Here is a 9,952-nt window from a genome sequence, read left to right as displayed (position 1 = left end):
TCGGTTAATACAAATACATTTTATACATTTGTGTTTATATAAAAGTGAGATGGAGTGAGCGAGAGAGGGAGAGTGGCGAGCGAGAGTTTGAGGGACACAGGTGACAATGTTTGCTACACAACACAAATAAATCAAAATATGGTTATAACATTGAATTTGATTTATTATTTTGTCATTATATACAATTTTCCCTTTTATTAATACTGATCCAACTCCTTCCTTATCAATAACTTCAAATCTTTCGGGCCAACTTTGGGCCTTTTTTCGTGCAATCAGCTGGCCCAACATTCCCAATTTTTAGTCCATATCCTTTTCCAACAAGGGAAAATTATGTGAGATGACAAACTATACTAAGTAATCAATTAATAAGGGTATAATTTAATTTATTTACTCTCAATGATTATAATTTTATTTTTTGTCATTATTAATGGGACCCACCACCTATTTGTATACCAATAAAAGACTTATTTATGATTTTCTATATATAATTTTATACAAAATTAATTTTATCTCTCCTATCCCCATTTCATGTCTTTCTCCTAAAATCATTCATCCATTCTATTTTGAATTTCAAGGAAGATTTCACGTTCTTCATTCCGTCTTGTTCTCAATTTTTCGCAGGAAATCGCAAAAATCAACCCATGAATCTATTTTTTTTAACAAAAAAAATTCCTTCATCAACAATTGTATAAGTATTATACCTCTTAGTTTTTCATATATATTTTTTTTAAAAATCTATTTTTCTTATTAAATTACAAGTTATTCAAAGTCAGAATGGAAGATTCGTCTCTATCCGTAATAATTACTTGCTTGCATATTGTGAATATAGTTGTTTGTATATCGAATTATCATATTTTTATGTATGCATATACATGTGATATTCATTTTATTTACATTCGTATATAACTTTGTTATACATATACAAATTTTTTTTTTGTATATTTTTATATTTATTTTATTTACATTCGTATACAAACTTTTTTTATACATATACAATTTTTTGTATATTCAACTAATTATATATGTATATAAGTAATTACTTTAAAAAATTGGTACAATTATTTGTGCAATAATTTGTCTTAAATCATATATTTTTTTTGTATTTTACGTTATAATATACAAAATTGCTTGAGAAATTTGTGTATATACAAGTACTATATTCATATTTTTATTTATAAATATACAATTACTCGTATATGCATATCATAATTACTTTACAATTTGGTACAAATTAAACAACTTATATTCAATTTATTTACATTTGTATATAAATTTTATATACATTCAAAAGTTTAGTTTCCCCGAAACAAGTTTGTATACTCTTTCTGTTGCTATAGAATTTTTTTTGAGAAAATATCATGTCTAACATAAATAATGGGATTATGTAAATTTTTTGTTATCATATTTAGGGCTACTGTTACTATTTAGTGGAAAAGTAAAATATAACACAAATTTTATAAAAACCATTTTATACAAATTAAAATACAGATAACAATATACCCATATAATGTAATTTTTTCATAAATTCAATTTGCCATATATGACATTTTCCCTTTCAAACAATCAACAGCCAATCCCATTATTTTCCAGCATACAACACCATACTCGACCCGCTCTAGCACACATACAAATACATCAAACTACCCACTGTGTCTTCTTTCTCGCGAAGAAAAAATGGATCAGCAGTAACGTACAACGATCCCACTTCCCTTCTTTTTCTTCTCCACGTGAGAACAACGTCTCCGACCCCACTGCCCATACTCGTCTTTGTTTTCTTCACGCGAAAATCCCATCTAATCGCGCAAATCCAGGAACTTTATCCAGAAGGGAACTTGAATTTCGAATACAAATTCATCCTTTGCATTTGATTTCCCCACAAAAACGATTTTCTTTTCCCCTGTAAATACTCCCACTCCATTAACGTTTAGTGAATATATGAAAAAAACAGAGGGGGGAAAATGGAGTTGGATGAGAAAATCGAGTGAAGAAAAGCAGGGGAAAAGATTTAGGAATTAAAAGGGGGAGAGGTTGGAGCCGATACATTTTTACCTTCTAAAAAATGAAGTTTCTTTTATCGAATAGACAAAAACTCAAGAGCTAGTTTTATATAGTTTCTATTATTTTTTTGTTGTTGTTAAGCTCGAGTTGTGGAGGTTTCTCCGTCGCTAAGATCGGCGTCCCAGCTCACTTCTCCAAAGAAGGTAATCTCCCCTCCCTAATGCTCTCTTCGTCTCTTTCTATTTTGGCATGATGCTTCGATATAGTGAAGTCACCATTTTGTTGTTACATAGATATTAATCGATTTTTAGTGATGGTGGTTTGTATATGCTATACATGTATGTTTAAACGATCCATTTGGCTCAGCCTTGATACTCCTTGATCCAAGACATTGCTAGTATATTCGATTCTGTGTTCCATTATTCTAGCTTGTCTCATCTTCCCCTTCGTTTGCTCTTAATATTTCTTCATTTGGTTTGTTACTGTTAGCGTTGCTATCCACATTAGTCTCAGTTTTTTATTTTTTTATGAGATTAATTGATAAAGCCATCATGTGGTATGATTGCATTTATTCCATTGGCATAGTTTGTCTCTGATTGCTCGTATCCCTTTGATGTCTTATCGCTTCTAGCGAACTATTTAAGCCTTGTTCATGTCTTCAATTTGCTTGAGTTTTGGTCGAGAAAATGCTTACCATTTGTGGTCGAAATTATAAAAATATGAGTTTTCTGTCATTCTTTTCTTCTTTTTATTAGATTTATGCTTGCTTCCGTTTTTGTTTTCGCTCAAAGTTGGTGCCTATTTCTCTTTTCCGATAGCCTCACTATGTTAATATATTGTTGGGGTTTCCGAGTTTCAAGTATTGTTTATCTTTAAAATATAAGTTAGTTGTCTTGATCAATGGATAATGTTGTTGCTCTACTATTAAATCTTATTTTCTTTACTGATATTCCATGGTTTTCAAGACAATGTCTTAATACTTTGGGTTTGAATTTGTCTAACAGAGTAGTATACTGTGTAAAAAATGAGTCTCTCTTATCCTTGACATTCTCATGACTGATATGTTCATTAGTTCATGGATTAATATGTTCCTTTATTTTTACTTCATTATTTTGTTAGATATCTTGTGTTAGTACTATTACAATTAGTTCATATTTCTGTACCTTGTTTACGTATGACATTGGCAGAGTCTCTTTGACTCTAATCCTTGCATATCGTTGAGTCGGATCACGTTTTTAGTCAGCCACATCTCCATTTTCTCGAGTCAGCCTTTCTACAAAGTTTGGAAGCTGAAATAGGGCTCCTGGAAGCAAAAAAACGCAGGGGAAAAGGCAGATATACACAGTTGATATACATTAGTATACATGCTGATTACAAAGGGTGAAGAAATGCGCCAACAGCCCAATTTTTCGAGGGGAAACTTACATAAATATACTACAATAAGAAAATATTTAACATTTATAGCAACAATATTTTTTTTTTCACTTGATCACTTTTACTTCATTTATAATACAAGTTGAATACATATTATAAACAACAATTTATTATTCACATAGAATACAAATTTTAATAATGAATAATACATTTATCATACATTTTAATACATTTATAATATAATGTGACAATTTTTTACCAAACAAAGATGATATATTTCAAAAAACAATCATAATTCATATGTGTTGAATACATAATTTACTTTTAATATATATTACATATTTAACACAATATTGATATAAATGACAATAAACAAAAAGTATCACTAAACTCAGTAATTATTTATTAAAATGTATTAATTCATGTAATTTTTTCATTTTTCGAGCAACAATGCAATATGACCAAAGGGCCTAAATTCTTCTCTCTCTCTCTCCTTATCATTTGATTGCATTTATTTTTATTTTATTTTAAACTTTATCTTTGAAAGTATTAATTAACATAATCGAATCCCCAAAAGATGAACTATATTCTTTATGATAGTTTATTTTAATATAATTCATTCTTTTATAATCAACTCTCATGCTTTTCATTAAATATATTTAATCAAAAATTTTATTCTTCAATTAATTTAAAATGATTTTCATGCTTAAATTAATCAATTTGGTTTAAACTATTATTTTAAAATGAGTTGAGTAAATTCTAATAAATCTAGTTTTGTTCAAATTATAATCACTTGCATTTCAATTTAAATGTTTCACTAAGTACCAATTCTCTTAAAAATTAAAAATTGTTCTTTTAACTGTTTCTCAAGTTAATCAAATATTTTAAATTTATATTATTATGTTTACATCAAATCATTTTCCTAAAAAATAGTAAAAAAATATTTAACCTAAGTCGTAGGATAATCGCATGTTAGCTGACGATATAAGTGCCTTAAAACCTTCTTGATACGTAAAATAAGAACCTCTTACCCATTTTCTCTAAATTTATAAAGATTTAATCTGTTAAAATTTTTTTGAATTAAGCTTTCTTAATTTCTTTAAAAAAGTTAAGTGGCGTCTCTTTTCTAAGTGTTTTTTCTTACTTTATACTTCAAACCATTTCAAAAAGTTTTGATATAAATAGTAAAATTATGGCATAACACTCACTACTTCAATGTTTAATCACATGTGAACAAAGATCCAATGACACACTATCAAATTCCTAACGCGTTATTTCAAGAGGGACGCTCCTCATACGGACCATTATACATCAATGGAAAATATTACTCCTCACCTAAAAATAGATTCAAAATTTTTGTTTCCTCAACAGATCATCAAGCATGGCTAGTCATCAAGAAGGGACCAAGGCCTATTCCAAGACTAACTGAAAAGTCATTTTATCCTGAATCATTCAACATCACTAAAGAACAACAAGAGGTAATCCAAACTAATACTAGAGCTATAAGTTTGTTATATTGTCCAGTGAGTGGAGCAGAATATGATAAAATTATCAACCTGTGAAATTTCAAAAGAAATGTGGGATAAACTAGAAGTGACGTATGAAGGAAACACCAAAGTAAAGGAAGCTCAGATTTGTTCACTTGTCAATGAGTATGAGTTGTTCAAGATGGCCGAAGATGAAAATATTGAATCTATATTTTCAAGATTTAGCAAAATTGTCTACGAACTGAAAGCTCTTGGAATGGTGTATTGAAATGCACTACAAGTCAGAAAACTCGTTAGAAGTCTTCACAAGGCTTGGGAAAATAAAGTTGTCATTCTTAAAGATGGAGATCTGCAGAAAATGACTTACGGTGAACTTTGAGGCAACTTAATCGCCTATAAACAGAATCATATTAACATGTACAATAAGAATAATAAAAAGAAGAATGTGGCATTTACTGCTAAGACATCAGACATTGGAGAGGAATTTGATGAATATCAGAGAGAAGAAATAACTCTCAAAAATAGAGGAGTCAAACACATTCTTAGACAAAGAAGACAAATACTTCAACAGGAATTCAATAACAATGAATTCAAAAGAAATGATGATCCCTGCTACTATTGTGGAAAACTAGGACACATCAAACAAAACTGCCAGAAACGAAAAAAGAGAAATAATTAAAGAAATGATGATTCAAAAAATGTTAGAAACGTGGAGTCAAGGAGAAACATCTGAAGATTATCATGACGAAACCGTCAACATATGTTTCATGGTACTAGGTAAAATAAGTGAGGTTAGATCTTTCAGTTTCCCAAACTATAATGACCTACAAGAATCTTTGGATATGGTTACTGATGAACTGCAGAAAGCTATTGATGAATACAGTAAGATTGCTCAAGAAAAAAAAAAGGTTGACAAATTATTCTCGAAACAAGACAGGTTGAAGTCGACTTACTAGAAGAAAATGTGGAGGAAGTAAAAATGTAGTTGAACAATATCAGAAAATCTTCTAGTCATAGTTCTGTCATATCCAAGAGATCTACTCTCAATTACAAGAGAAGATCTCACAACATAGTTTTAACATATCTATATCTAATTCTCCTTATCTTTCTACTAAACCTTTTGTTCGTTTCTTTTGTTATACTTGTGGTGACATTGGTCATAAATCTTTTAATTGCAGGAAATTCTCTTCGAGAAATGGATTTGGAGACCAAAAGTTGTTAATACTATTAGTTATAAATCTTTTAACTACAGAAAATTCTCTCCGGAAAATGGATTTGGAGACCAAAAGTTGTTAATAGTAACTCTCAAGGACTCAAAAATACTTGGGTACCAAAAAGAAAATAATCTACTTGTTTTGCAGGAGCAAACCAAAAGAACCTACAAAAAGGGAATGTGAGTGGATGATCAAGACATATGTGTAGTAAGAAAGAAAATTTCAAAACTCATAACAAAAATGATGAAGGGTATGTGCGTAGGAGTTGGATTAATTACTCTTGTCTCATCATCAGAAGTATGCATGGTGAAGGGACTTAAACACAACTTTGATAGCGTCACTCAACTATGTGATGCTGGATTTGAAGTCTCATTCAATACTACAACTTGCATGATCTAACATATGACCAAGGGTATCAAAATTGTTGAAGATCGTATTAATAATATCTATGTCTTACACAATGTTGACTTCCCAACACTTACATCTCTAATTGCAGCATCAAATAAATCTTTGTTATGACATAGAAAACTTGGTCATGTCAGTATGCATTCCTTGGAAAAATTATCCGGACTTGAGCTAGTCATTGGGGTTCCAAAATTAAAATTCGAAAAAACCTTATACTTGACACTTATCAGCGTGGTAAGTAAACTCGTACTTCATTCAAGGTAAGGAATATTAGTACAAAGAGAAGAAAGATATTTTATTTCCACGATGATCATGAAGGAGAATTTAAGGATAAAGCATTTGACAAATTCTTTGATAAAAATGAATTCCCTTAAAATTTCTCATCTGCTAGATTACCTCAGCATAAGCAGGTGGTAGAACGGAATATGTTTCTTGATCGATATCTCCTTGATCATTTATGGGTTGAACAGATGCCTAATCAAATCTATTTTAAACTCCATATGAGCTATGGATTGCTAAGAAACCATATAAGCTATTTTCACCCTTTCGAATGCAAATGTCTGATTCACAACAATGGTAAGAAAAATCTGGATAAGTTTGATCCAAGAAGGAATGCAAAAATATTATTATACACCTTTAGTCGTGTATTTTGAGTTTTTAATAAAAGAACTTTTAGTGTTGAAAATTTTATTTTTGTGTTTTTTTTACTATTTCAAGGATGCAGTAAGTAAAGTCTATTGATGGTGAAACTACAAACAGTGAACACTTTTTCTAATCATACTATAATAGAGCAGTCGACTACTGTAGAACTAGAGTTGACTAGTTCAGCTGGAAAAAACATGTATGCCTAGAGAATGGAGACATGATGTTAGCTATTCAAACAACGTCATCATGAGGAAACCAACTAATTTACTTCAAACTAGAGCTTCATTGAAAAAAATATATTGGGGCGCATTGCTGCTACGACTATTACTCCCAAGAAAAAGATCTCTTAGCAGTAATTCTACTCAGAATGTGCTTGTTCTATAACGCCTACTTCAGAAGTATCATTTTTTAAATTGGGCGTTATGATTCAAAGAATGCATGTTGAAAAGTGTCAAGGACACATATCCTGCTACAAGCTTGCCATATGTGTTGTTCATTTCGCTATGGAGTATATGCAGAGTTAGTTATCCTATTGTCCTAGGACAATGATGAACATGGTTTGAAGACTCTTCACGATGTTTAAAAGAAAGTAAACTCCACAACCAACAAGTTGATTCAACAAGTTTATGCTCTCAAGAGTAGAGTCCCACTTCTGTCCTATATGTAACCTCAAATTGAAACATTTTAATAATGATAATGCTTACAAGGTTTTTGATGTAGTAATCAAATAAAATACAACACAAGTACAAGGCTAAAATTGGAATCCTTGCAATGATCACACTAACGATAGGCCCAACCAGTTAAGAATGGAAAGGAATTTTTTTATCAATTAGATCAAATCTCATAGCTTGTGAAATAAAGCTGCATACATGAAAAATCAATCAAGGACATCGAAAATAAAATCAAGGGACAAAATTAAGGAAACATCATCAGAATAATATTTAGAAAAGAACACAAGACAAATCAACTTAAAGAAAGGATCAAATCACACACGACTGTCAAGACAAGACTCAATATCCTCACGCAAGGAAATAATTGATCTATCATGCACATACCTAATATGGACATGATTCAGAAGATCAATTTCAAATAAATCAATGATAAGATCAAATATCATTGATTCAAACACACTTAGGTTTCTCATAAAAGCTTACTTTATATAAATCCTTTTCTAACAGTTGTGTGAAGTACAAAACTTCACTTGAACTTATTTGTAATATTCTTTCATCTTTGATAAAGCTTTGTACACAAAGAGTGAACATTTGTAAAAGAAAAGGAGAAGGAAAGATTAAGAGAGTAGGTTATACAAGTAGAGGTAGCGTCAAGTCTAGAAGATCTAATTTGCACATTAAACATGATCAAAAGATTACTCATTCTGTACAACCAAGTAAATCGAGCTCTTAAGGAAACCCTTGAAACCCAAGGGGGCTGGACTAGGTACCATATTGGTGATCTGAACCAGTATAAAACTTTTTGTGTTCATTTACTTTTAGTAATTACTTATTCATACACTATTGAACTAACCTGCAGGAAAGGACACTACTACTCATTTACAGTCAACAGGTCAAGTATTTTAAATTTACCCCTCCCCCCCTCTTATCTTCCAATTGGTATCAGAGCAGGTCTCACACATTCAGTGTTTAACCATACATGAGCAAAGATCAAATGACACATTATCAGATCCCTGGTGCACTACTCCAAGATAGACACTCCTCACATCGACCACCATACTTGAATGGGCAACATTACTCTCACTGGAAAGATAGATTCAGAATGTTTTTTTCCTCAAATGATCATCAAGCATGGATAGTTATCAAAAAGGGACCAAATCCTCTCCCTGGATTAACTGAAAATGATGGAACTGAAAAACCCTTTGATCCTGAATCATTTGATATTACTAAGGAACAATAAGAGGTAATTCAAACTAATGCTAGAGTTATAAGTTTGTTGTATTTGCAGTAAGCGGGAGAAGAATATGACAAATATCAACTTGCTAAACTGCTAAAGAGACGTGGTACATACTAGAATTAACTTATAAAGGAACCACTAAAGGAAAAAATCTCAAATCATCTCACTCGTAAATGAATATGAGTTGTTTAAAATGATCTATGATTAAAATATTGAATCTATGTTCTCAAGGTTCAGTAAAATTGTTTGTGAACTAAAGTTGCTTGGAATGGTTTATTCAAATGCACTTCAAGTTAGAAAACTGGTTACAAGTCTCCATAAAGCTTGGGAAACTAAAGCAACCCTCCTTGAAGATGTAGATATGCAAAATATGACATACAATGATCTTCGAGTAAAGTTAATGGCATATGAACAAAATCATATAAATCGGTACAATAAAGATGTCAAAAATAAAGTTGTGGCTTTCACTGCTGAGATACTGAAATCAATGAGGAGGCCAACGAAAATCAAGATGGAGGAATGACACTCATAACCTGTGGACTAAGACAAATTCTTAGACAAAGAAGACAAAGACCTTGACAAGATTATAAGAGTAATGATTTCAAAAGAAACAATGATCGGTGTTACTATTATGGAGAATCAAGACATACTAAACAGAATTGTCCAAAACGGAGGAGGAGAAGCAATTAGAGAAATGAAGATCCAAAAAATCTTAGAGCATGGGAACAGGGAGAAACCACAGACGATGAGTATGATGAGACGACAAATTTGTGTTTCATGGCATTAGGAGAAACAACCAAGGTCAGACTTTCTAATTGTCCTTACTGTAATGATTTACAAAATACGTTAGATATGATCACTAATAAATTATAGAAAGTCATCGACGAAAACAATAAACTCGCTTAAGAAAAGAAAGACTAG

The 9,952-nt window shown here is 31.1% G+C and overlaps 1 long non-coding RNA gene across 1 annotated transcript; it reads left to right on the top strand.

Annotated features, from left to right (window-relative positions):
• The first annotated feature begins 1,834 nt into the window (after window positions 1–1,834).
• LOC138339557 (uncharacterized) lies at window positions 1,835–3,549 on the top strand. The gene is made up of 2 exons (XR_011212389.1): window positions 1,835–2,201; window positions 3,186–3,549. It is a non-coding gene; the product is annotated as an uncharacterized lncRNA (long non-coding RNA).
• Window positions 3,550–9,952: the final 6,403 nt, after the last annotated feature.

This window comes from Solanum lycopersicum, chromosome 11 (assembly GCF_036512215.1).
Source record: "Solanum lycopersicum chromosome 11, SLM_r2.1".
Lineage (NCBI taxonomy): Eukaryota > Viridiplantae > Streptophyta > Magnoliopsida > Solanales > Solanaceae > Solanum > Solanum lycopersicum.
This window is presented reverse-complemented; position numbering and strand designations above follow the sequence as displayed.